Source organism: Miniopterus natalensis, chromosome 6, assembly GCF_054644295.1.
Source record: "Miniopterus natalensis isolate mMinNat1 chromosome 6, mMinNat1.hap1, whole genome shotgun sequence".
Classification (NCBI taxonomy): Eukaryota; Metazoa; Chordata; class Mammalia; order Chiroptera; family Miniopteridae; genus Miniopterus; species Miniopterus natalensis.
Window position 1 is genome coordinate 84,772,941 of NC_142086.1, and position 27,684 is coordinate 84,800,624.

Consider the following 27,684-nt stretch of genomic DNA (forward strand, 5'->3'; position numbering starts at 1 on the left):
CTTGGTGGCCGCGGACGTCCCGTTCCCCTTCACACATGGTCAAGGTCACCCGGGGTTTGGAACTGGAGGCTCGGCGTGATACACAGAGCGGGGCTTGGAGATGACAGCGTCAGGGCAGGACTTAGTGACAAGGCCGTGAGAGAAAGTGACGCGGAAGATTCCGATCCGGGCAGCGGGCAGGGGATGGGCGGAAGATGACCTGGTGGTCCCCGGGGACCGCGTTGCCTGGAAGGGGAAACAGGCACTGGGTGGGGCAAGAAAACCCTGGACACGAAGGAGCCCCCCCGAGGAGCTGGTGGCGGTCCGGGCCGACCTGGGGCAATGTGGAGGTGGGAGGCCAATCCTGAGGCTGCCTGCTCCCCCATCTTCCCGCCGCCCTTTACAGATGTTCTAGAACACACGGTGGGAGAGCGCGTTGGCCTGCGAGCTCAGTCAGGGAAAGTCTACATTATTTGGTTGTAGAGGGAAAGGAGTCAATGTGAGACACCCAATTTGCAGTGTAGGAAATAAATATATGACTGCGTATTCCGACTCAGTGGTGAGCAGTGTGTGTGTGTGTGTGTGTGTGTGTGTAAAACCCAGATTTTTCCCATTACATTGGATTGTGGCTTCACTTGTCTTTTCCTAGGGCTGCAACTCTTTGTGGGAGAAAGGGGTGCGTTCCCTTTCTCACTAACCCATTCACACCCTCTTGGCACATTTGTCACATTTTTCTCATTCCGGCCCCCCCATCCCCCCCAAGACGCACAGTTCTGATTCTGGTATCTCCTGGGGACCCAACATGGTTAATTTTTGTCATTTGTTCCTTTTTAGCTTTTGTGATAAATAATGGTAGAATAAATTACATGCCTTCTTGATTCACTGGGAAGCCGACCTCTGTGTTTTCCAGTCACTGGTGTTTTTGTTGAACTCCTTGAATACAGATTGAGAGGTTCCATGTCTAAGTTATCAAAAACGATGGAATTCCAGTGAGACATTTTCAGTTAAATCCCCATGGAATCCTGCTTGGCTTTTTCTTGCTTTGCATAGGCATTAATAATATTCATTCTATTACCAATCCAACCCTGGTAAAAGACAAATGCATCTTTACTTCTCTAAATAGTTTCTCACTTAAGGGGGGCACTCTACTAAATGTGTGGCAAGAAGTTCACTGTTTTACTGGACGCTCACTGATGTTATCGTACCAAGTGTGACAGTTAAGTAGAGACCTGGGGAGTTATAGTTGCACCCAGACCCCTTTCCCAACTGGGCTCCCCTTGAGCTCCAGGATATAAGCTGAAAGGAAAAAAACAACCTGTTCTTGAGTTTTATTGTGAGAAATAAGGGACAAGTGTTTAAACTTCTAGAAATATAAAGTGTTAATAGAAACTGAAACCTTCAGATTTTGTCTAATTACTGCTCTTAGATACCATATACCGTGGTTCTCAACTGGGAGCTCTTTTGCCCCCGAAGGACGCTTGTCAGTGTCTAGAGACAGTTTGGGTTGTCTGGGGAAAGGGGTGCTCCTGGCATCTAGGTGTCTGGGGGAAGGGGTGCTCCTGGCGTCTAGGTGTCTGGGGGAAGGGGTGCTCCTGGCATCTAGGTGTCTGGGGGAAGGGGTGCTCCTGGCGTCTAGGTGTCTGAGGGAAGGGGTGCTCCTGGCATCTAGGTGTCTGGGGGAAGGGGTGCTCCTGGCGTCTAGGTTGTAGAGGCCAAGGGTACAGCTCCACATCCTACAATGCACAGGACAGAGGGAACTCACGCCCTAACAAATAACAATCTAGCCCAAAATATCAAGTGTTCATGTTGATAAATGCTACTATATCAAATGATTTTTCTAAAGAAACCACAGCTCATACCACATCACTGATTTATATGGCTTAAACTTTTTAACACCTTTATTGACATGTAACTCACATAACAAACAATTCACACATTTGGAGTGTACAAGCCAATGGTGTCCCGTTTGTTCAGAATTGCGCAACCACCACAATCACCCTCCAAAGAAACCCCATATGCTTGAGTCATCATTCCTCCCCCCCGTCCCCTCCCAGGCCCTAGGCAAACACTCATCCACCTCCTGTCTGTATAGATTTGCCTATTCTGCATATTTCACATAAACGGAACCCTACAATATGTGACCTTTGGTGTCTGGCTTTTTTCACTTAGCATAATGTTTTCAGGGTTCATTCATGTCGTGGTATACATCAGTACTTCATTCCCTTTTATTGATGAATAATTTGGTATATAAATAAACGAAATCTTCTTTATGCATTCATCAGTTAATGAGCATTTGGGTTGTTTCCACTTTTGGGTTATTTCGAAATGTGCTGCTATGAACATTCATGTACAAGTTTTTGCGTGAATGTATATTTTCATTCCTCTTGGGTGTGCATCCAGGAATAGAATGACTATATCACATAACTCCACGTTTTACATTTTGAGGACTTGGCAAACTGTTTTCCAAAATAGTTCACCCACTTTAAATTACCACCAATAATGTATGAAGGTCTAATATTTCCATGTCCCCGTCATCTGTCTTTTCATTACAATTATCCTAGCGGGTGTGAAATGGCATCTCACTGTGGTGTTGATTTGCATTTCCCAGACGGCTAATGATGTGGAGCATCTTTCCATGCTTCTATTGATCAGTCTGTTTGTCATCTTTAAGAAACATCTCTTCAGATCAGTCACCTGTTTTTAACTTATTTTTGTATATATATGTGTATAGATATATATTTATCCTCACTTGAGGCTATTTTTTCCATTGATTTTCAGAGAGAGTGGAAGGAAGAGAGAGAGAGAGAAACACCGATGTGAGAGAGACACATGGATTGGTTGCCTCCCGCTCTCCCACCGACCGGGGCGGGGGATGGGGCCTGCACCCGAGGTACATGCCTTGGTTGGAATCGAACCCAGGACCCTTCAGTCCACGGGCCGACACGCTAACCACTGAGCCAAATTGGCTAGGGTTAACTTATTTATATTTTTATTATTGAGTTGTTAAACACGTTTTATCAGTCACAAGTCCTTTATCAGAGAAATAATTTGCAAATGTTTTCTCGTTCCGTGGCCTGTCCACTTTCTTGACGGCATCACTTGCAGCATAAACATTCTTAATTTTGGTAAGTTCCAGGTTATCGATTTTTTTTTTCTTTTATCACTTGTGTGTTTTTCTGTCATATCGAAGCTGAGAGAGGGAAGGGTCTTATATGCCTAAAGACCGGTGTGTCAACGCTATTTTTCACTTTGGTTCTCTTTATTTGTTCCTGTAGAATCAAGTTACCATTTGGCATCAGCTCCTCGCTCCAACATGGCTTTGTTCCCCCCACCTCCTTTATGCTGCTATTGTCAGATATCTTACATTTGTATATGGGGTAAGCCCTGAATCATATTTTGAATAAAAGTCCTATACAATATAGTACAGTGATTAGTTGCTGCAGCCTGGGTTCCTTATAGAGAAACACTCAAATGAAACCATTCCTTTCTAGCAAGATACGGCTACAGCTATCAAGGGGCTTCATGGCTTTGGAGCCCGCTCAAAGGGACGACCAAGGCTGGGTCTAAAGATCCTCTCCAGGTTCTTAGGGAGAGTTTCGCCGCCGGGAGCCCTTTCTAGGACAGGACACTGATGCACAGAAACTACGACGGCTGCTTCAGTGTCTGATATTCCTGTGGCCATGGAGGCCCAGCCCGCGTGCTGTCACTGGTATTATCACAGGGCTTGGTAAGCATGAGTTTATGCACAAAGGCATCTGCTATTTTGGGACGCTAAGAAACGAGCAAATGCTTCTCACAATGTTTTATGCTCCTGCGTTTTTAAAACTGGTTCAGCATCCTGAGTCAGACAAGTCCAAGGAAGAGATGAAATGCAGAGCTGGCATCAGAAGTGTTTCTGACTCATGACCAAGCCATCCAGGTGGAGGCAACACCCGTCGGGCAGGTTGGGCGCCCTGCCCTGCGAGAGCCCTTTCCCGGCGCAAACAGAGCGTGACGTCCGCACAGCCGCCGAAGGGAGCTTCCCGGGGGTTCAGCCGAGAGCAAGGAAAATCAGTGCGGCCCGTGAGCGGCATCAGTAGGTTTAATAGCTTTTTGGACACAGAAGCTCTTTCCGGGGGCCTTTCTTGAAGTAGATAAGACTTTCCTCCTTTCCTTTTTGCCATCGTTTGTTAGAAAATCCTTCAACAAACTGCTTCACGTCTTGACTACACTCTCTCTTCGTTTGCCCAGAGTTGAGCCAGAATTGGGGGTTATTTGTTACTCGCGAGAGAGAAGGCAGGGGCACCCCCATTGCTACCTCAGGCGGTGCTGTGATGAGAGCCTGGCTGGGGGGGTTGAGGCCACGTTTCCTCTGTCAGCAATGTGAACGCTTAGCGTTTTGCCTTTGAAATGTGGACTATCAAAAAGACTAAGATACTGAGTACTTAAAACTACTTTAAAACACTGCACCCCTCGAGCCATGAGGACATCGGTGTCTCTCGGTCTGCTAAGCGCTCCGGAAGCAGTTTGTTAGCGTTTACTGACAACAAAGAAATGCGAACACACCCTACTTGGGTCTCTGTGACCTCCAATCGGAGGTGATTTTCTCTGGAATAAGTGTGTCATTTTTCTAAAGAAATGATTTAGACTGTGTTAATCCTTCTATTCTGCAATTGCATTATTGCTTTCCTTGGCCCATAAACTTCTAATTCATTCATTTCTTCAGAAAATAAGTGCCGTGCTGTTTCATCACAGTGCTCCCCGGGAGAGGTCGCAGGCCAGGAAGCGCATCCCAGCCGCCCCCCTTCTGCATTTCCCAGCAGGTCGGGGGACCCCCTGCTCGGCCCACTGAGGGCAGTGAGTGTGGAGCCGGCTTTGCTGTTTCCTGTACCCGGCTCCCAAGATTTGCCTTCATCCCCTGCGCGCTGGCTCCTTGCATCCATTTGCAAAAATATAGACACACCAAAAGTTTGCACAATTTAAATGTTCAGCAGGTCAAATTCTAATTTCATTAGAAGACCCCTGTTGTCCTCTTTATGACAGTTCATACTCTGGCAATAACCTTCGCCGGGGGCCGAGGGAGGAAGCCCGTGCTCCCCTCCCCTCGCACCCGGCACCTCCCGAGGCAAGCACGGGCGCCCAGTGCGGGGGCCCTTTCCTCTGACGGCTGCTCCTTAGGCGGCCTAACGGCACGAGGCAGGTGCAAGGGCGGGAAATGTGGAGCTCGGGCTGCTCCTCCTCATGTGACACGAGCGCTGACCTTGGCTGTCCGGCAGGGTCCGAGGTGCTCAGGCACTGGGCTCACTTTTGGCAGACGACCAGGCCCAGGGAGCTGCAGTAACGGGGCCTTTCCAAGGCGCACGGGAGCAACAGGGAAACTATGAGAAGAGCTAAGAGCTATTCTTGGGGCCATAGCAGGCCCCAGAGCGTGTGCTCACGTATAATACAGGCCTCCTAAAGCCTGTATTAGGCTTTTAGTTGTTGTTGTGGATATTTTTTCCACTGATTTTTAGAGACAGTGGAAGGGAGGGGGGAACGGGGGAAAGAGAGAGAGAGAGAGAGAGAAACATCGATGTGAGAGAGACACAGTTGGTTGCCTCCAGCACGAACCCTGCCCTGGGCCAGGGATCAAAGCTGCAACCCAGGTAGGTGCTCTTAACCAGGAATCGAACCCGTGGCCGTTTGGTGCATGGGCTGACACTCTAACCACTGAGCCACACCAGCCAGGGCCGTATACCCCTCTGTTAATTACAAAGACAGAATGAACACACATGTTTTAAAAACACCAGCCTAATTCTAACTTCCAGATTGGGGGCTGGAACAGTTTAAACCCTAGGAGGGACAGCCTCTGAAAGATTATCCGTAAGAGGAAGAACTCTTTCCCCGTGGAAGGAGAAGAGGGGAGAGAGAGAATGATTGGATAAAAGCGGGTTCCAATACTGTGGTCGAGGGCCTGGTGGGGGAAAATAAGACTATCGGAGAAAGTGTTTCTCCTTTTTAATTCTCTGCATTTCTTTTACCTGTACTTCCCTCACAAAGTGTTTTTGTACTCAGAGGTTGCTCCCTGGTTAAAAATGACCCTGCAATTGGGAGGCAAGTCGATTGGGAAGGTGTGTAAATTAAAACCTTACCAGCCCCGGCCAGTGTGGCTCAGTTGGTTGGGCGTTGACCCAGGTTGTGGGCTTGATCACCGGTCAGGGTGCATGTGAGAGGCAACTGATCAATGTTTCTCTCTCTCTCTAAAAAAATCAATAGAAACATATTAACAAACAAACAAAAAACACCTTACCGGTAGGTTGACAGATACGACAGTGAACATCTGGGGAGTTTCTGCATAAAGGTCACCTTGCAGGAACCAGCCACTTTCCCCTGGACCACAGAAGCTGTGCTCCCTGGAGGGCTGTCGCAGGAGCAAGTAAAGTCCTATCTACATGGAGCTGGTGGGGAAGGGTCCAGAACTAGTGTTTTTGGTTTGGTTCCAGTTTTTCTGGGAGCCAGATGTTTCTGGAGGCATGTCCACACTTACTACTGAGGCTTCAACCAGCAATCTCTCTGATTTGACATTTACCTTTCGACGTTGACATTTGTAACCATTGCTCAGTCAGCCCAAGGTCACAGTGACACCAAGTCTGAAAGTACCTCAAATGCAGGAGCCCCCAAGGGCCCCCAGCAGAGCACCCAGCTTCCCCAGAGAGTCCCTGGGCAACCCACCAGACTTCACTGGCGAGCAATCTGAATGTGAGCTGGGAGAAACTTCCTTTGGGGTCCTGATTTATTTTTATTTTTTTCTCTCCTCCCTCCCGCCCCCTTTCTTTTTCTTTTAAGGAGCTTAAAATAATAATTTCCATTCTAGCTGGAAAGGCAGAAAAGCTACCTAACGCCAACCACATTTTTGGTACCCTATAAAAGCTAAATAAAAATAATAGTTAAACAATGAATGGGGCACAGCAGAGAGGTGCAGATCTTTGCAGGCCAACGAGCAAACCACAGTTATGGAAGCGGTCAGCTCCTCCAGCCCTGCCTCCAAACACAAATGAGGGTCCCCGGGGAAATGCAACCGCTGCGGCTCCCGCGTGGGGGACTCGCCGGGACCCTGCTCCCCACTTTAAGTGAAAGCAGACGACTGCGCCACGTGTCTGCTCTGCTGTGACTGCCTGACAGTGGAAAAAGGACATTTTTTGCCGTGACTTTATCATTTGATGCAGATGTTTGGCTCAAGCCTCCTAATCTTGTCAGCAAAATTGACGGTAAAAAAATTAGAACAAGCATCTTGGTTTATTTATGTTTTCTTATGAGGTGTCAATTTGCATATGTGAGCGGCGTGTTAACTGCAGCCCCCGGCCGAGCTCTGGTTCTGGGATGCCCTTCCCGGTCCTTCTCTTTGTTGTGAGCAGTTGGATTGATCACCCAAATTTACTGGGGGAGGTTGCTTCTACCTCCCACACCCTTGCTCCTCCAAGGACCGCGGTGATAACGTCCGCTTTATTACTGTCCCCCCCTTTCTTAATGGCCATCAAGAAATGCCGACTCCCGCCGCGGCCCGGCGTGTGGCTAACCCTCTCCTGACCCCTAGATTTTGCAGAGTCAGCAAGCAGTGGAAACAGCGGGGAGTCCTCCGAGCTCGCCCAGGCTGGGCCTTCTCTCCAGGGCCGAATGGCTGGGGGTGAGCCCCCTTTCCTGGCTGGAGCTGGTTGGGGTGCCCTGAAGCCCGGGCAAGCACACGTGGGAGGCTGAGGAGCGAGTTCGCCGTGAGCGTGAGCCCCGGGCCCCGCTGCTTCCCTTCGGAGGCGGGCGGAGAGCTGCTCTCGGGACGCACCCGCGTCGGTGACTATCCGTCAGGTTCAGGGAAGCCATTCCTTCTTCCGAAACAGTTTTCATTTTGACGGCGTCTGAGTTAAAACAGGAACATCTATTTTCTTCCGGGTAAAGCTCTTGGAATGCTCTACTAGAGGATTTAGACCACTTCTTGACCAAATGACACTGACCAAGCGCTGCTTTCACAACGGAATTCTCTAAACGAGAAAGGAAAGGCGGAAAAATGCAGGCGTGCGGGGTGTGAGACTGTTTTCCTGGGCTCATTTCCTCCAAATGCCCATCGCCCGTGAAAGATTTCCGTCAACAGGTGGCACCAGCCCTCATCAGTGTTGCAATAAAAACGGCATGTGTGTGTGTGTGTTATAATTGCTATTGAATTTAATGATCCCCCCCCCCCATTTAGTTCATTTGTTCACATTATTGACAGATTCCCTGTGAGTTACTGGGGTTAACAAATATGCAAGTATGCTTTTCAAAAAGTCCAGGACCAACAGCATCATGGAACAACTTGTACCTTATTGTAAAATAAAAATAGCCTTGGACAGCCCGTGGAATGTGTCCTAGCAGCATAATCCATTCTTTACTGCGGTTTTCCTGCCAGTCGGGGAGCCCTGCGTCACGGAGCGTGGGTGCCAAGTGTCTGGTTTGCGCTTTGGTAAGACATGTTTTTCTTCCTGAGAATGTTCAGGTTTGCAGTTTCCCCAAGTGCAAGGAAGCCAGGTGACCTTCCTGAGCAGTGGGACACAGGTTTTGTTCCAGATGTCCCGCCGCAGGTTGGGGTACCGGAGTTCAAACGCCGGTGGGCAGCACGCGTGAGCCCACATCCTCGGCAGTGAAGCCGGTGAACCCCCCGTCGCCTGGCGAATGGAGGGAGCTGGGCAGCTCAGGGGAATTTTCATCTTGGACAAACAAACTCATTGGGGCAAAACACACTATTGGTGCAACATGGGATTTCCACCCTTCCTTGTTTTCTCGTCTAAACTTTTCAAGAGTGACTTACTCTCTTTATGTCCTCTTGTCCACATAGACCCAGGGTCAGGGTGTGATAAACCCCTTTCTTCTGTCCAGGGAGGGATTGTCCTTAATGAGAGCATGAGTACCCTGAGCCATGTCCGTCCTTCTGGGCTCTCGTCACCTCTACCCCATGGTCATTTGTTTTATGCAGGCAAGACTTGAATGGTGTGTTTTTCACACTCTCTTGGTCATTTACCCAAATAGAAAATGTGATGAGGGAGCCAGCGAGGTGGGGTCATGCGCACCCCAGATTGACTCAGAGTTGGTCCTAAATTCACGTTGGCCCTGCTGCTGCTCTCTGGTGTTTGCTTCGGCCACAATGACAGTGACCTGGGGGTTGCCTGAGCGCCAGGAGGTCACATGGGGCTGTGTGTGGAAAAGACCCCCTTTCCCACATCCACACACCCAGGGCAAGAAGCTTGAAGAGAGAGGGAGGGCCTCATGCAACACTTGAACCATTTTAAATGCCCCAAGTAGCCTCATTTCAAGTTCTTACAACAGCCTGAGAAGCCCTACGAGATGTCTTCCCTCAGGCCCTCACCCACACACTTTCCTACCCCACGCCCAGCACCTTCTCTTCTCTAGACCTGCCCCTGCTAAGCTCTTTCTTTCTCCTTGGCTAATTCCTCCATCCCTCCAGGCCTCTGTCCAAAAGTCGTCTCATCAATGACATCTTCCTGGCCTCCTGTCCACCTCATGAAGTCCCCTCGCCCTCACCTGCTTTCTTTTCTCCAGCATCCATTCCCACCTGACACATTGCACATCCACATGCTGACTTAGGAGGTCAAGGCAAAGAGAGAGGGAGCTAGAAGCTCGACTGAGTGGGGGCGGGGGGCCTCCCCAGCCCGTAGAAGAGTGTCTGGCCCTTAGTAGATGCTTGATTCAACTTGGTGCCTATCGAATAAGTAAAATTATAAAGCCAAAGGGTGTGTTGTACAGGAGGAGCAGGCGGCAGGGATTCAACTCTCTGCCTCTTCACCTGGCTCCGTGACCTCTGCCCTGTCATTGGACTTTCTCTCTGATTATTGAGATTTGGGCTAAATTTTTTAAAAATTAAGATTTTTGGATGGTTTTTCAAGCTATAATTATTTAGAACTATTTGTCTTCTTCCTGCTAGGCTATCATTTTCTTAAGGGCAGGGTTATAAAATACGCATCTTTTTCTCTGATAGTCACAGGATGAGCCTTGCACTGGGTGCTCAATAATTGTTTGTTGGAAAGAGACTTTTTTTTTCCTCTTCTGGGGAGCGCCTCTACTCGCTGAAACTAGGAAGGTTGTTTCTCAAATGACCCATTTTAGAGTATTTGATCTGGGTCAAGGGTTGGCAAGCTTTCCCTGACAAAGGCCAGATAGTAAGCGTTTTCAGCTTTGCAGGCTGTACTTTGTCACAGCTGTACACCTCTACCATTTTACCACAAAAAGAGCCATAAACAGCTTGTATACAAATGGGCATGGCTGGGTTGCAATACATTTTTATTTATGAAAACAGGTGTTGGGAGGATTTGACCTGCCGGCCGTAGTTTGCGACCCCTATGCTTGGCCATGAGTGACGTAAAGTAACCATTCCTGAAAACAAACTGTTGGGTTCTCTTGCATTTCAGATTAGACGTAAGCTGCATTTCAGCACTGAACTCCTTTTAGTTTCCTTCCTATTGTTGCTGTTTGCTTGAATGAAGACTTGCTAGATGACTCCCGAGCTGGAGTCCTTACTTCATTGTAGATTATATAAACCCTAACCCACTTAGATGGACCGGGACACTGCCTTTCCTTCTGTCTTCCTTTTAAAAAGAATAATATTCCGACTTGGTGACCATGTTGTTTACATAAACTGAACCTGAGACAGCTTCCAGCGCCAGCTCACTAAGCTCTTTGTGGTTAAACTAGTTTCTCACCCACTAGCCTCTGGAAGAGGGAAAGGAAGGACTGTACCACACTAGATGTGTTTGGAGGAGGGATCAATATGTAACATAAACCAGATTGTCCCTCCTTCACTCCCCCGAGGCCTAATACCAGCTAATCTTTGTATATGAGTTGTATCCAAGTGAGGGCGAAGGGATGGACTTTGGTCCCTTAGTTGAGAGTCTAAAAATACCAAGGAAACAGAGAGGAGTCCACATTTCAGGCTGGGTGCAGAAACCCGACCTGAGCGGGGCCTTAGAACCTGAATATAGAGCTATTGTCCTCTCCCATTTGGCAGTTATCAAACCAACTTCCACATAACTGTGCCTTCCCTTTACCCGAACACTGCCTGCTGCCAGCATCTGACCTGGAGCGGGTCGGAGATTGTCACCAAAGGAAGGCTGACTCCCCTGGCAGGAGCCACCCAGCAAGCTCTGGTCTCCAACTACCTCCTCTAAGTCCCAACCAGAAAGATCTTCATCACCGGTTCCACCCCAGTCTCCGCTCACTCTGAGGGTCCCTGTGACTTAAGGAATCGGGGCAAAGGGGAACATTTTCCTTTGACCCCTGGAATACTGTGTCTCTCCCCAGGCCCTGGGGCAAAGCACTGCAGCCAATGAGACACTGGGGGTTCGTCCTGATGTAACTTTTCAGGTATTAATTCTGCAGAACTAATGGGAAACAGTAGGTAGCCAGGACTCAGAACAGCCTCTTTTCTTCTTAATGAGAGGTCATCAAAGTAACAGAGTTGTGAACTGGGAGCAGACCAAAGGGTCGGCTAAGAGAACTGGACACATCCTGAGGCAGACGACCACATGGACGTGTGGGTCTAAGATGCTCTTTTTGGGGTTGGTGACTCATCCGTGATGTGCAGAGAAAGGCACGGACTTCTGTGACCACAGGACGTTTCTACAGGCGCCGTCATCACCGGGTCTGAGAACAGGAGGGGGTGAGAAGGGAGGCTCACTGGGAAGGGGGGGAAGGGCTGGAGGCCTGGCTCGAAATCTGTTTCCCTCGTCCTGATTTTGTTCCTAATGTCCTCTCTCCACGTCCACCTCTGTGGTTCTCAACCCTGCCTTCATTCCAGTCATGTCAAGACTCTTCTGTCTGACTTATTTCACTCAGCATGATATTTTCAAGATCCACCCACGTTGTCGCAAATGGCGGCATTTCACCCTTTCTCATGGCTGAGTAGTACTCCACTGTGTACGTGTCCCACATCTTCTTTGTCCAAACATCTATCGAAGGACGCTCTGGTTGTTTCCATGTCTCGGTCACTGTGAACAATACTATAATGAACATAGCGGTGCGTGTGCCTTTGCAAATAAATGTTTTCAAAAATTTGGGGTAGAACAAACAAGACAAACAAACAAACAAAAACTCATAGACACAGAGAACAGTATGGCGGTTCCCAGAGGAAAGGAGGTGGGGGGTAGCAAAGAGTCGAGGGGGCCGAGTATATGGTGACAGGAGATTTGACTTTGGGTGGTGGGCACACAATGCAATATACGGTTGATGTATTATAGAATTGTACACTTGAAACCTATAGAGTTTTATTAACCAATGTCACCCCAATACATTTAATAAACAAACAAAACCAAATTATCTCAGGACTTAAACACAATATTGACGTCCAAGCCTCACTCACCCAGGCCACATACATCAGAATCACTTGACCACTTAAAAAGTCTCTCTCGGTGATTCTGTATTTGGGGTCCACACAGCTCTGCTTTACTGTTGTCACAAGGCTAAAGATACTGGAAAGAAGTAAAGGAGGCTCCCAGCTGCCTCAGAATCCTTTTGCCTGGGCACCTTCTCAGGAGGCTGCATTTGAAACCAGGCTGGGAGATCACCTTCTAGATACTTCCATTCATGTTTTTAAAGATGAGGAAAGGTGCCTCCAGCTGAAAACCAGACAGGACTTGGTTGTGGTGCATGTGTTCATTTTTGGCCACGTCAGCCGCCTTCACGGGGTGGTTGGTCAAGGCACCTCCATTAACCCTGGGGTGACCCACATGGGCTGTGAATTCAAGGGTGGCTGTAAAGTTCAGTGATTCCGTGTGTGGACTTTGAAGTGAGACCAAGATTTGAACCTCTGTGCTTCAACTCACTAGCTATTTGAACTTGGACTTAATCTGAAACCTAGTTTTCTCACCTAGGAAGTAGGAAAAAGCATCCCTATCTCAAAGACACTGATTTATTAGTACGGTAGTAAATTTAATAATTCATAATAATTAAACAAGGCAATGGGCAGAAGACACTTAAATCAAAGTTCCGACCCACGGTAAGCCTTTAACAAATGACAGTTGTTATTAATAGAACTAAAATAAATAGCATGTCTGGGCCAGAGTTTCGTTTCCTTGTTGAATGGCCTGAGAGTAAGAACCAAGCCCACTAATAAAGCCCTGATTTTTCTCGAAATGGTGAGCTCACTCGAGTTTCCTTGCATTGCCAAGTCCAATCAGACCCAGGAGTATTGGTTACTGTCGGCGTACAAGGAAGACAAATACTGGGAGGAACCTTTCTGCAGAACGCAGGCCAAAGAGAAAAATTCCAGGGCTGCCTTTGATTTCCTTTGGATTCCCAGCAGCTCGTGTGAGGGGAGAGGATATTTCCATAGTCCTCACTGTCTGCTGGGGGTCAAGAGATGAGCTCTGCTGACCCGGAGGGAGTGTTGTTGAAACCTTGGTTAAAATCAAGGTTAAACATTTAGGCAAAGCATGAGTCTCTCCAATGCTCTATTTCAATTAAAAAAATAAATAAAGAGGAAATATATTACAAAACAGGCTGAATTTTGATATAGCCTCTAGGAGGTAAGTTCTGCTTGATGTTGTCCTGATTGTGGCCACACACTTGCTGCCTAGAAAATGTGGTGTGTATGTGTCTGGGTTAAAGGGACATGTATTTGCCTAGTTATCTACCAGCCGGGCAGTACCAGGCCCACTCTGCAAATTTAACATCTGGGATTTGCTGTCCACAAACAGCATGTTTGAGAACCAAACTTGAACTTGGCCCTTCTGACGGGAGACTTTTAAGGTTGGAAGTTATCCTGAACCTCAGTTTTAAGAAAAAAGGCAAAGTCACAGAATAAAACCAGAAAATGAAAGATGCATGGGTGGGTGGGTGGATGGATGGGTTGCGTTTATAAAACACTGGAGAGAAAAGAAAACGCTGTCACTCTGTATAGTCACAGTTCTTTGGAGCCACTTGTAAAGGTAAACTTCTGATGGCAAGTGGGCTTCTGATTGCAGTTGTCATTTTGGTTTCATCTGGGGCCTAGGTCCCATGTTCTCCCGTGTTCCTCATGCACACACACGTGCTTTAGCATGTGCAGCTGTGGAAAGAAGCTCCCCTTACCTGCCACCCCTCGCTGCAGCCCGAGGAAGAAACCCAGCGCCTAACGAACCCTGGAAAGAATCTTGCTGACGCAGGCTCCTTCTTAACTAAAATTCCATCTCCCGGGCTCAGCCAACTGACAAACGTCCTCGCTTCCAAACTGGGCCCATGTTGACGTGGCCCGAATGGCTTCTACAATTCAGGGGGCGCTTTCTCTGCACCCTTATCGCCAGCAAGAGCACATCCGTCCCTGGGCACCGCCAAGAGCACCCCCCTTGTCTCTGCACGCTGCGCACTCCGGCAGTTGGTCACGTCTGCACCTGCTTCAAGGCCGGGGCTCAGCACTGCAACGGGAAAGGAAGAACGGGGGTGTCTGAGCAGCGCCGAAGGCTTTTTTAGGTTCTATAACCAGGACGGAGATAGAGCCTCCCGCTCGATTGCTGGGGATATGAACGTCCCATGAAAGTCAGGACACGAGGCTTAGCAGAGTGGCTTTAACCTTGCGGCTTATCGCTGCGACGCCAGGCACTGCAGGGAAGGGGCCCCTCTCACTCGGTTTCCTAGGAACAATCTAATTAGATTCTATTTATTCCCGTAACCCAAACTGTTTGACTACTCAAGTGGCTCGAGATAAAAGAAGCGGAGGGAGGGAGGCGACCGGCAGCCTGGTCTCCGGTGGGTGCGAACCGTCGGAAGCGCTCTGAGCGGCTCAGGGTCCCCGCGCACGAGCCAGTGCAGACCCGGCCCATCAGGCGGGCCGAGGACCCAGCCTACCTGCCCCACAGCTCAGAGGCAAGGGAGAGAGGAGAGCGGTGTTAGGACGGAGAGAGGCACCTTCCTGGGTGGGAGTTTAGGCACAACAAGGATCCTGTGGCAGTGGCCAAGCACAGCGGGCCGCAGGAGTGTCCTGACGCTGGCCACCTTTGCTGCGGAGCTCCACTCCCTGATGCCCTCTCAACCCTCGTGGGGCAGGACACGTCCCACGCCCTTCCTCATCTAAACTGCATAAGGGCCCTGAGAGGGGGTCTCTTCCCTCAGTTCACCGGTGCGAAACCAGCTCAGAGAAAACCATGTCACGCCCAGGGCATGCAGCTGGTGCACAGCCCTTCTAGAATCGAATCCACCACTACCTGGGACGAAGCGTGTGCTCCCCTCCCCCCATTACACTGTCCCCTTTACCAGAAAGAAATAATAAAATGATTTGGGGATCTGAGGCAAGGGTTACAGTTCATTTTTTCTGTGGGTCTCCACGCTGCGATGTGAGAATTGACTTAAGATAAACCACTGAGCAACTGGAAAAACAGAACATAACAATGTTTGCCCAAGAGGTAGGCGTGCGTCTGAGCCGATCCTGCAGCGCTCTGTGGGTGGGCACCTCCCCTGGTGACACCGTTCGCTGCCCGCCGACCCTCAATGCTGCCTCTTCGGAACCAGGGCGCCTGTTAGGTCCGCGCAGGGTTCCGAAGGGAAGGGTGTTAAGGCGGGTTGCCAGTGATTAGCAGAGGCTCTCCAGTGACAGAAGTTTGGAGAAGAGCAGTCCCAAGTCCACACCCACTCTGGGCTGGGGTGACCGCCGTGGCGAACCAAAGCTAGAGGGACAGGCACGTGACTGAGAGAAAACGCTCAATGCGTGAAGGTGAAAACCAGGGCTGCTTGTCAGGGGAGTAAAGTAAATCCAGGGGCTCCATTTCCAGCCTGGCTGGGTGATGTCGAGCGAGCGTCAGGGAAGGAAGTCAAGGGTTGTATGACTTTGGTTTCAGGTGCCCAGACCTGCCTCCTAATTCTCCAGCTTCCGTTCTTTAGGTTGGACCATCAGAGAGGAAAACAGCAAGAAAAAAAATATCCTTTAATTGGCATTCTTTATCATCTGTTTGTTCTGCCGGCAACCGAGCAGTCTGTACACGTGTACGTGATGAGGTGACATGCGACGGTAGAGCAAGAATGACCGTAGACAGCTTTCCCTTTGAGTCCAGTTTTTGTTGTTGTTGTTGTTGAATAAATTTGTGTAGCTCTGGGTACAAAATGCCCATTTCTGCAACTTCTCCAAGCAAGGTTGCCAATTAGCACCTCCCCTTTGCTAAGGTGATTAGGAGCAGATGGGTGTATAGCCGAGGTTTTGAGGCCCCCCAGTACCCTCTTTCTGTAGCTACTCTATATTCAGTGTGAAGTCCTTTAGAATTTATCACAACTAGGCTGAGATCTCTCACTTTACATAATTTAGCCAATTCGAATTGCTCAGTTTTTCCACACTTACTAGGATATTTGGCAAAAAGGTACAATTTTGCAATGGAAAAGATCCCAAAGTAAAAAACCTAGTTGTTTACTCAGTTCTGCTTATAGTAAGTACCTAAGATGAGTCCTGAGAATTCTCCAAGGCTCTCCTTCTGTGTAGAAACGGGGGTACTAATGCAGAATCGGGGTTTCAACCATGTTTTTCTTTGTGGTTTTCAGAGATCGAGATTACATGGGTTCACAGGGAAGTGACTGAGAACGTTATGAAAGAGAACGTTACAGCGTAGTCATGTCACTAATTGCTAAGCCAACAAAGGGCCACAAAACATACAATGTGCATCCAATGGGCTGGGCCAGAGGCCAGATTTTGAACTTGGGAAAAGTGGGAAAGAGACCCTACCTGTGCTCAGAGACCAAAATACCATGGAGAGAAATGTCTGAATAAGTGAGGCTTGTAGGGAGGGGACCGTTTGATGGGACTTGGTGAAGAAGGACAGAACGTGGAGAGGTGGGGAGGAGTTATTCAAGAACATAACAAAGTTTTAAAAATTGATTTTAGAGAGAGAGAGAGGAAGGGAGAGAGATTGATTTGCTGCTCCACTTACTTATACGTCCGTTGGCTGACGCTTGTGTGTGCCCTGACCTGGGATCAAGCCAGCAACCTCGGCGCATCGGGATGGTGCTCTAACCAGCTGAGCTCCCGGCCAGGGCCCTTAACAAACTTTTAAGGAGTTTAGCCAGAGCTATTTGCCTTTTCTTGACAAGAGGTCTTCTGTTAGCCAAACAGGAGTAACTGGCCTTGTCACCAGGTCTAGGAAACTTGTAAAAGCCAGCTCACCCACAGGCCAGCTTTCCTATTAGGTTTATGGGAAGACCTTTACTTGACCTTATTTGTTCAGTGCTGGCCCTTATGACTTGAAGAGTTGGCCTCTTAAGCTCTTTTTCAATTTTTTTTTTTTATGGTTGTTGATAATTTCAAAATGTCTCAGGTCTTTTGCAGAACACAAAACAGCCACATTCCTTTCTCTCGGGATACTGCCCTAAAACTCGGCATGTGGTCATGATTCTGTAGTCAACAGAAGGGCCCCACATTTACCACACACTCATTTATCTTTATCACTACCTGGCTGAATCTTTAGTTAGGAAAAAAAATTAAGTGGCTTATGAGTTCTGGGTGGGGGCAGGCCGAGAACAGGAGACGGTTAACGCAGCAGGGATCTTGCTTGGGCCATTAGGCTTCCTATGGGAAGGAGCAAAGAGGGAGAGAATTCAAGCACCGGGAGCTCTGGGGACGGGGCTGGCGGCATCTGCTTCCACTTTGAGTTAAATGCCTGGGACACTTTTCTGCTTCCAGCCTAATCTGGTGCAGTAGCCACTACCAGGCTTCTCAGGCTTGAGTCACTGGAGTAATTATTGTTATTGTTCTACTCAAACTTTATCAGATTCAACCTCGGAGCCCCTCAGCCAAGCCCAAGGGAGAGAGTGAGCAGAGCAGCGGTTTGTCGCATTCTGACAGCCCCAAACGGACACCCGCAGCTCTTTCTACACCAATGAAACTTGAGTGTAGGTTTCTGCCACTTGAGTAACTCATGTGCGTACAAACGTGTAAACGCAGGGACTGGCATAGGACAGCGTGGCGTGTGAGAGCCTTGGGTGAGGTATTGCTCTATGTAGATCCCGAGGTCCAGGCCCTGTGGCCACGGGGAAAGCCACTCTCTGGTCTTCAGTGTCTTAAACAGAAACATAAAAATCTCAGCCTGGCGATCTCTAGGTTCCTTTGAGCTCTCACCTCACCCCTGTGACTCTCTTTGCTTTCTCTGTGAACATAACTGTTAGTGAAAGTTTCCCTCTTGCTCAGAGCCCACCGCGAAGAGGGATGTGGGGTGGGGGAGCTGTTGGGTGGGGGGAGGAAGGAGCTAAGGGGAGAGGGGCCATTTAAATGGCGCCATAAGACTGAGCATGTGCATCTTACATCAAATTCCAAAATTTGGTGCCGAGATTCCCAATTTTAGTTTGATTGGGAATGTGATGCAGTGGAGGAAGAGGGTGGGGGTGTTGAGGGAGTGAGGGGCCACAATGAGGAAAGGAATCATTCCAGCCCTCACAGGATTAGCAACTGTAGCCAATGCTATTGGTGATCTGCTCAGATTCCCTGGGATCCCCTTCGCCACTTCTGGGGGCTGGTGCCCATTTCTGTGCTACCACGTGTATTACTTCTGATGGCCTGCAGCCCCTACTAGCAGCTCCCTAAGGCTGCCTAAGGCAGATGCAGAAAGCCAGAGCACTTGGGAGATCGTATGCCCATCACCCCTTCTACTCTTAGCAAAGGCTGACTGGCCAAGAGCAAAAGCCCAACTCCCTTACCTAAAATGCTATTTTTCACTCCAGAACTCTCTCCAGAATCAGGCAGGGAATGGCCTTGGCCTAAAACCACACTCTTTCTTGACTTCCTCTCTCCCTGACTTGCTTCCCCTACTTTTCTCCGAATCCTTCCCAGGAGCACTTCTTTAATTAATTGCACATGAATGTTTGTCTCAACATCTGCTTCTAGAACACCTACTCCAAGAGGAGATTTCAACTTTGTGGCTTCCTAAGATAAGGTTCTGTCTGGTCAGACCAAAGGCAGGCAGGTCCCCGTCTCTGGCCTGCAGAGTCTTGATAGGATTGAAATGGACATCCTCTGTTCTCCATGGCTCACTTATGTTCCAAGGGGACATTTTACATACCTCCAGGACAGGGATGGTGGGAGCAAACTGCAGGCGCATGACCAAATCCTGCCTGGCCTGTGGAGGACTTTTTAAGTTGGTGAGGGTCATAGGAGGCTTTGATAAAGTTTTAAAAACTGACATTACCCCCCCCCAAATAGTTCTATATCTAACCGAACTTAAGTAGATCTATTCAAAGGTAAAAATGTATTTTTATTCCCTCTCATCACACTTCAAAGCTTTTTATGCCTCGATTCAAGCCAAGATGGGATTGGATGCACTACAGCCTTTTTTTTCTTTTTTGGAAATTATTCTTGGGAAATGGCTCCCTTGAAAAAGCTAGTTCCTGTCATCTTTTCTGCCCAGTTTTCAGACATCGTTTTAGAACTTTGGGTAAAAATCCAGACTTTAGATATATATTATATTTCAATTTGACAAGTGCAAGAATTTTCTTTCCATTAACTGGGAAGACAAAAAGGAAAGAAGGAGGGAAATTTATTGAGTAGTCATTCATGCTTGTTTTTTATTTTAGGCTACAAGACCAACAACATTGACCATCTTCCATTACAAAATGATGAACTGTGCTATTTGAAGTAAACTTATATGGTGGATTCCGGACCCTACTCCTTAGAATCAGGCTGCGAAGTGAACGAGTTCAAGACTGAGTGACACAATATTTTTTGTTCAGATTAATCATTTGTCCTATTTCCCTCATGAGCCTCAGAAATTTCCAGAAATACTTAGATCATTCCATTATTAAAACATGTAAAACAAAGTCTGTCCTCAGTGACAGAAATCTCACAGATGTATAGATACTCATTCTAGAACTTTCCCACTCACCTCTCCACATTTCAGTCACACATTTGTAATGCCTGACCTCCTTTTGTGAATCCTGTTGCATCAGCAGCCTCAATATCTAACTGTTGAATATCTCCAAATGAAGAAGACTGAAAATAGTTAAACGTCACCAAAATGAGGAATATTGGCTTAACATTTAAATTCTTTCATGAATTCATACTCCTTGGGACTAATTTTCTTCTTTCGTCACTGTGAAGACTGTTACGAATGGATGTGAGCTCTACTATGCATGGTCCTGAAAGAACTAAAACTTACCAGAGTATTATAATTCATGTCGTGTATGACTTGATACTCAAAGGAATCTACACATGCATATGTATGCCGGCAGTAGACTAATTTGAGAAAAATGTGGCCTAATGAAAAATGCATGGTCTGCGAGTGAGAAGAGCTGTTTTGAGCCTCAGCCCACCTCGTTCTAGCTCTGTGAACTTGAGCAAACCGCTTGCCCTCTCTGGTTTTCACTTCTTCTTCCTTAAAATGCAGCTGATCGTGCCTTTTGGGCCTGAGCATCAAATTAATAGCATTACTGAAAGAGCTCTATAAGTGGAAGGAGAGGACTCAAGTGTTAGTTTACTAATTAAAGGGAAGACTGCAAATATTAATTAAAACTAAGATAAGAATTAAAGTTCAACCGTAGTAACAAATCATAGCCTCCATTTATAACCTTTTCTCAATGTACTTGACACGTACTTTTTTGAGAGACTATCACATGTTGGGTGTCCCCCAAGGGACACACAGTGAACCAGACAGGTGGGGCAGGGCCCTGAAATAGAACACATCGTGCATGGTAAAGAGCCAAGTTGGGACAATTTAGACAGTGCTAAGTGGCATTCAAAGTAGAAGGGAATGTTGAGATACAGAGTTGGATTGGGATCGCATAAGGTGAGGACCTTACAAAAGATGTCCCAGAGTAGGTACCATTTGGGCTAAGACCTGAGCAGTGACAACGGACCAGATGGCAGAATGAAGATCTGAGGCTGCTCCGGGCAGAGGGAACAGCCTGTGAAACCGTCTGAGGCGGGATAGGATCAGGTTTTGAACGCTGGGCTCTCCCTCTTTGTCTCCTTCCACCTCTGTTGGCCTGTTTTACAGGGGACCTTCCCCATCTCCTCCTCTGAGGCCTATCTGACTCGACAGCTCTGGAGAAGGACCAGCAGCCTGAAGAGCCCGAGCCTTGTGTGGCTTCTTCCATCTCTCCAGCCCCGAGCCTCTGGACGGCCAGCGTGCTGAGGGGTCACCGTGTCCTCCCAGGCTGAAGAGGAAACCCTTGCTTCATGGGACAGAGGAGAGTAAAAGGAAAGGACACCGACACACCGTTCCCACCGGGGAAACAGGAAAGGAATGACCTAGGTCAGGCGGGGCCTCGCGTCAAGGGAGAGGGGAGGAGAAATGAGGGGGCCTCACCCTCCCTCCCCAGACCCCAGCACTCAGGGGAGGGGACATGTCCTCTGCTTCCAATAAACCATGTCACCTGCTGGTCCCTCTAATTTAAAGCAGCCTTGTCTACCTGGCCCAGGTGCCTGTGCAAGGGACATGTGTGTGTCTCATCAGCTGGCTCCTTAGTGACAGAGAGACTTTGCTCCACTTGGGGTTGACCTTGGGCCAGGCCAGGGGATCTGGCTGAAGAAAGTGCCTGTGGGAAGGTCATCCTCTCTTTTAGAGCTTTTCGGGGTCTCTGTCCTCTCTGGCCGTGGGAAGGTTGGTGGCCCACATGGGGCTTGGACTGGCACAATGGCTGCAAGAAGCCGCCTGGCACAAAGAGGCCACTCAACAGCATTCGAGGAGGAAGTTCGCTGCCTTGTTTCCAGAGACTGCGAGAGGTCCCATTGGACTCTGCTTTGAGGATGGCATTCTGCCCATTTCTCATAAAAGCGCCCGACTCCGTGCATAAATCCTGGACACCAGATTCCAACACGGGTGCCCCATCCCAGCTTCTAAGGTCCAGAAGAGCCCGGTGTTCCCCACATTTGTCAACTTCTTGACACTTTCTGATTGAGGAAAACAGGCTACAGGGAAAATCAGCATGGCCACGAGGGGACTGAGCAAAGAACACCGGGTCCTCCCCTGAGGCACTTTGTTGATATGCCTTTGACGTACCTATGATCTGCATGGGTTTGTCTGATTCTTCCTGGGGGCAGGGATAACCGTTACTGTTCATTCGGAGGGGGGAGAGCAGAAAGGGAGAGAGAACTTGGGGTAAAGGAGGGTTAGTTAGAAAAAATAATCTGGTTATTTATTTATAGTTTATTTAGGCAAAAGGACCTTAAAAAGGCTTTGAGAAGAGTGGCTGAAGTTTCTTCAAAGAGTAACTGGCATTCTTTCAAAGGGCATGAGTGTTCCTTTATACAGGTGTCTGGAAAGCTCAAAACTGGGGTCCCTTAGAATTCTCTGCGGGTCTGTAGGTTTCCTTAAGACACATTGCTGACATCGTGGACTCTCCTCTCTCTCTCTCTCTCTCTCTCTCCCCCTCACTTTCTCTCCTTCCCTCCCTCCCTCCTTTCCAGGCCCTCCCTCCCTCCGCCCAGTCTCTTCCAATCTCTTTCTTTCTCTCTTCAGCTCCTTCAGGTAAATCCTACTCAAGCTTGTACCAACTCGTTTTTGACTGACAGCGAGCAGGGAGCGAGTTTTCTCCATTCGGAGGGAACCTAAGCACCTAGCTTTCCCAAGGCGACCTGCATGGACGGATCCTGTCCTTGCCCCGACAGCCGCTCACCTCGAGCCAGGAGCCTGTCTGGCGGTGCTCGCAGGTAAGAGGCAGGGGGTGTCAGAGCCGGGGCGGGCAGAGCGGGGGAGACACCCCTGAAACCCTTCCCTGCCCAAGGTAAGGAAAACCGGGATTCTTAGCAAACGCGCTGCAACCATTCAAGACGGCCAAGCTTATCTGGGGGAGTTTACAAGTGCTGTTTGCATGTGGAAAACGGGTTTTTGCTTAATGATGGGGCAAAAAAAGAAAAGTGCTTTATTCTTGCCTGTGAAACAGTATCCAGATGTTGTCTTGTGTTTGTGGGTGTAAGCGATCTAGATCAAGGGGGAAGGACCGCTCCGACTGCTCTGTGCGTGTTGTGCTCTCTTGCCGTCTGTCAGGGGGAGTCTGTTACCGATTCGCAGAGATTAGATAGTGCTCGGGGTTGGTCCCCCGCACTGACTTTTCCTTGGTCGGTAGAGAGATCGGCTTAGTTGCCGTAAGGCGAAACCTCGGTGGAATATTTAAAAATCTGTTACCTATCCTTACGAGAAAAAGTTATGTAAATTTTCCGTGGTAGGTATGAGCAATGTAAACAATTCTGACTTTGAAAACATTGGGCGCCTTGTCCGCGACCCCCGCGTAATGCGCTTTATAATCTGTATGGTTTCCTGTGCCTCCAGACTGCTCGGCTCAGGAGTGTTCCGCGGGGTGAAATTTCCACACTGCTCCTGTGGAACTAGTTTTTTTTTAATCTCCTCCCTGCACTTCCGCATTTAGCTGCCTGGAGGAAATAAGAATTTGTTGTTCAGTGGATGTTTCTTGACCTCACAATTACTTTAAGTCACAGGTTCAGAAACTTACTACAAATGCAATATTTAACTTGGGAAAATGAAAGACCAAAGTCGGTCCCACTCAGTTCAAACGCTAAGATTTATTTCTCCTTATCGGAAAATACCTTCATCTTTTTTTTTTTTTTTTTTTTTTTTCTGGTTTCTTGACCTAAAGGAAGGACTTTACGAGTGATTCTTAAAGTTCTTTTTTTGAAAACTGAAAATCATACTCACATACTTCATCAGCTGCTGCCCCAGATCCTGTCCCAATCTACTCTGGTAAATGTTTAAACAAATATGTAATGATCAACAGTAGCCTTAGGTGAAAACTTCTCTCAATTGAAAATTGTCCTAAGTATCAAACTACAGAGTCCAGTACAACTAGAATGCATTTTTAAACGTCACCCTTATATAAAAACTAGATATCAGGAGACCTCCATTTGAACAACGAAGCACTTACCCCACACAGCTCCCGCCGCTCTGCGCTGGGCTTTGTTTTAGCAGGTTCCTCCTTCCCGGCGGGAATGTAATAAACGACCACGCGGGGAGCGCGACCCCGGGGTCACGCGGCGGGCTTCACAGAAGCTGGGGAAGGGGGAGAGCTTAGCCCAGTCGCAGGGACTCGTATCTCAGAAATGCTCATGAAATAACGGAGCTGACGTTTCTTCTCTGAGTTAAATAAACACATACGTCGTTTGGGGATTTTATAGAAATAGACCCAGTTGAATTTTGTGAATTTCTGGTTGCTTAAGGAAAACACATTTTTAAAAAGTCCACCCCCCTTCTTGCCGCTCCTTCCTCCCCCCAGCAGTTGTGGTCACTTTATAGAAAGTGCCGTTTCCCCCATTCCCACCCTTCACACTTCAAGCCCGTGCAGACAGCCCTGTGTGGGGGTAAAGAGAGCGAGGCCCCAGCCCCCCCACACCGGCGGCCCCAGAGAGCCAACAAAAGCAGGTCTGCTGGCTGCGTCGCGCGGGGCTCAGCACACGCTTGCGAGGAGGGATCTGGAAGAGGCTGCGCCCTCTTGTCTTGGTGTGTGTGCGTGTGTGCACGTGTGTGCGTGTGTGCGATTATGTGCATGTGTGTGCATGTGTGCGTGCGTGCAATTATATACCTAAATGACAACAGCCTGCTTGTGCAAAGAAAACCACCAATATGTGGCTTTAGGCACTGAGTAGAGGCAAATGCTTTCGGACTTAATCCGTAAACGCCAAGCAGTAGAAATATCCTTTCCTGCCGCCCCTCTCATCCGCGAGAGCCGCGGAGCAGCCGCTGGCTTCCCCTCGCACACGGCTTCAGAGGCCAGGCTTGCGTGTAGACTGGCCTGGTGCACCCGTCAGAGTCTCAGGCCAGACACAACGGTCCACAGGACGAGCCCCGAGCCCGCAGAGCGGCCGCCGGCGGGCTGGGAGCGACTGTGCAAGGCGTGTAAACCCCCCTAATCATTTCCTTCAGTCTTTAATTTATAAGTAATTCAGCTACTGCCCTTTCCCCACAACAATGCAAGCACCTTCCGGCGGAGTAAATCGGTATCTCCAAAGGTTGCTGTTTTAATTCTTTGCAGTCGAAGTAACTCTGCTCCAGACACAGTCCGGGAGCTCTGGCAAGGTCATCGTTAGCTGCTCCGCTTGCAAAGCGCGGTGCTCACGGGTGGGGAAGCGCGGGGTGCAGGGCGGGGGAGCTCTGCCCACCCTGGCTCTCGCCTGCCTGCCTGCCTTTCACCTTCCCCTCAGACAGCCGCCTGGGGGCGCGGCTTCTGGTGTGTTGGGGGGCTCCTGAGTTCTCTGGCTGCACTGAGCATCGTTCCTCCGCCGTGAAGGGATAAGAAACCCGCAGCCTCCGCCATCCAATGGACTCCAGAAGCTCCGTGCAGCCGAGTTCCAGAATGCGGCCTGTGCTTCTGGGCCTCACATCCTAGAGCCGAAATTCCAGGTATTTTCATCACAAAATGAGACGAGCCGGGGTCGCCCGGTCATGCTCACGGCATCAGAGGTGCACAAGAAGAAAAACAAGGGGTTGGGTTTTGGGGCAAAAACATGTGCTGTAGGAAGCAATGGCGTGGAGGAGCTTGTCTGTGCCACGGCAGGACAGAGGACCTAGAGGAAACGTCGAAATGAATTAGCAACCGAATAAGTTCGGTTTTGTTCTTCCCGCGACCCTGCAGCTCAGGTTCAGAGCAACCTAGATGTACATGATCCACATTGAGCAGAGCCAGCAGCTCTTCCGTGGAGGGCTGGGCGATAGCCACAGATCTGCATTGGCCCCTCACACCCCCATCCAGGGCTCCGAGTTCAGGGAAATGACATCCTGGGCTTGACTGTGTCCCTGGGATGACAGGTCACGTTAGTCCTCAGAGTGGAGTACAAAGGGCTGGCTCAGAGGGGAAACATTACAGTGGGGTCTGATTCTCAGGGGCTGTTGAGGGCCCAGGGAGCTGAGTTTGGGTTTCAGCCCACATCCTGTTTCAGTAGAAGTTGCCCTGGGTTTGGGCTGAAGTTCTCGTGTGTTTCTGCCTCATATATCATAGAGGCCTGTGCTTGTTCGGTTGAACTAATTTATATAAACTGTAGCTGCTCACTGCCCTCTGAGTAACCGTGAGAAATCATCAGCGAAAATACCAAATAATCACGCTTATACATACCTAGTGACCAGTGAATGATATACCGGAAATTGATCTGGGCCATATCTAGAACGTTTCGCGTTTCATTGGCACGTGGTCGTGAAGGGTGGATTTTTCCTGTGTGTGGCCAAACCTTTAGGTCTTAACTAGGCCCAAGGGTATGAAAGATCTGCTTCTCTTGCAGCTGAGAGTGTGGGCACTAAAATTAACGCTACACCTTTTCCATTCAAAAAGCTCCAAGTTAGAACCCAAAGAACATCACGCCAGTTGTGAGCCTAGAACTTAGAATGACATTAAAAATGCATGAAGAAGCGGCTTCTCTTTTAGCTTGAGGGTTTGCCCCAGTGAAATATCTATGTGGCAAGAAACAGCCCCTTCTGCCTCGGTTTCTACTAATGCTATTTCCAGTTCTGATAGCAGCTACCCGCGTCATTTCTCGGTAAGAATGTTTGTTAAATTCATGCCTACCAGGCCACATAATGCTCACTCTCAGTGATGTTTACATCTTCAAATATTTGCAGGTTGATATATTGCTCCATCCTAGTCTTCTTTGCCAAAGAACACAAGGTCAGCTCCCTGAATCAGGCTTTCTTCCTTCCTGAGTTACCCTCTGTGTCTAGTCCTACCCCTTGAGAACACTTCTGAAGTTTACTTTTGCTTTGAAGCATCATGAAATTTGGCATCATCTATGCTCTTCCTAAGAACCCCATCCCCACATACCTGCTAGTAGTTAAAGAAGATACGAGAGCCCTGGAGCACTTTGTCTAGAATTCTCTACGTCCTAAGGAATGAGGACCATCCCTGACTTCTTTATCTTTTTAAAAGCCCAGGGAAAGAATTTATATATAAACAGATTGTGAGCCTCATCACATACAGACACATATTTATAAGTGACAGCACCGTGGGTGTGCAGTTAGCCTGAACATTCATGCTGAAACCGACTGTGTAGTTATAGAGAGCATATTTCAATGTCAACAATGTCACAACCCAACGTTGCTTTATTTTTAATATTTTGTCCTGTTTAATAAATTTTAAATCTACAATTCCCACCTAAGGTTCATATTGAAGATTAAATGTCTCCCCAAATTGCCCTCTAAACAGTGTTTGAAAAAAACCACAAAGTGCTGTCACCAGGATATTGATTTACCACCACGCTTTAACAAAGGAGCTGGGTGTTAGGTCACATGACTCAATTCCTGGCAGCAGGAAGACTGTGATAATCTGATCAGTAAACACTCAGGTTCCAGCTCTGGCACCAGCCCCCACCCGGCCCCTGTGGGCAGAGGAATGACTGGCTTCTCCCAGGCAGGTCAAAGCTGCCTTGGGAAGGGGAGGGGCGGGGAGGGCTCCAGTGCCTTCATGACTCAATTTCCCGGGAAATGTGGGGAGACCCCTTGGGTGCTGGCCCTATGCCCCCTGCCTTAGAGGTCTGGGGGCAGGATTGGTTCCCCTTCCCAGCCCGAAGGCAGGAGCAGAGTTCTGCAATTCTGAAACACAGTCAAGTTTAAGGTTAACATCGTCTATCCTGGGAGGTTCTGTTGGCAAGCAAAGACTCCTGAAGAGGGTTCTGTGTCGTTCTTGCTCTGCAGGAAATAAGAAGATCTGTGCTCAGATAGGTTCGGGAAACCCCCTGTCGTCATATCGCGTGGTTCCCTCTTGGAACCTCACAGTCATCACTACCATTTAAAATATCTGCAGCAAAGATGCCCTTAACCTTGAATTCCAAGATGT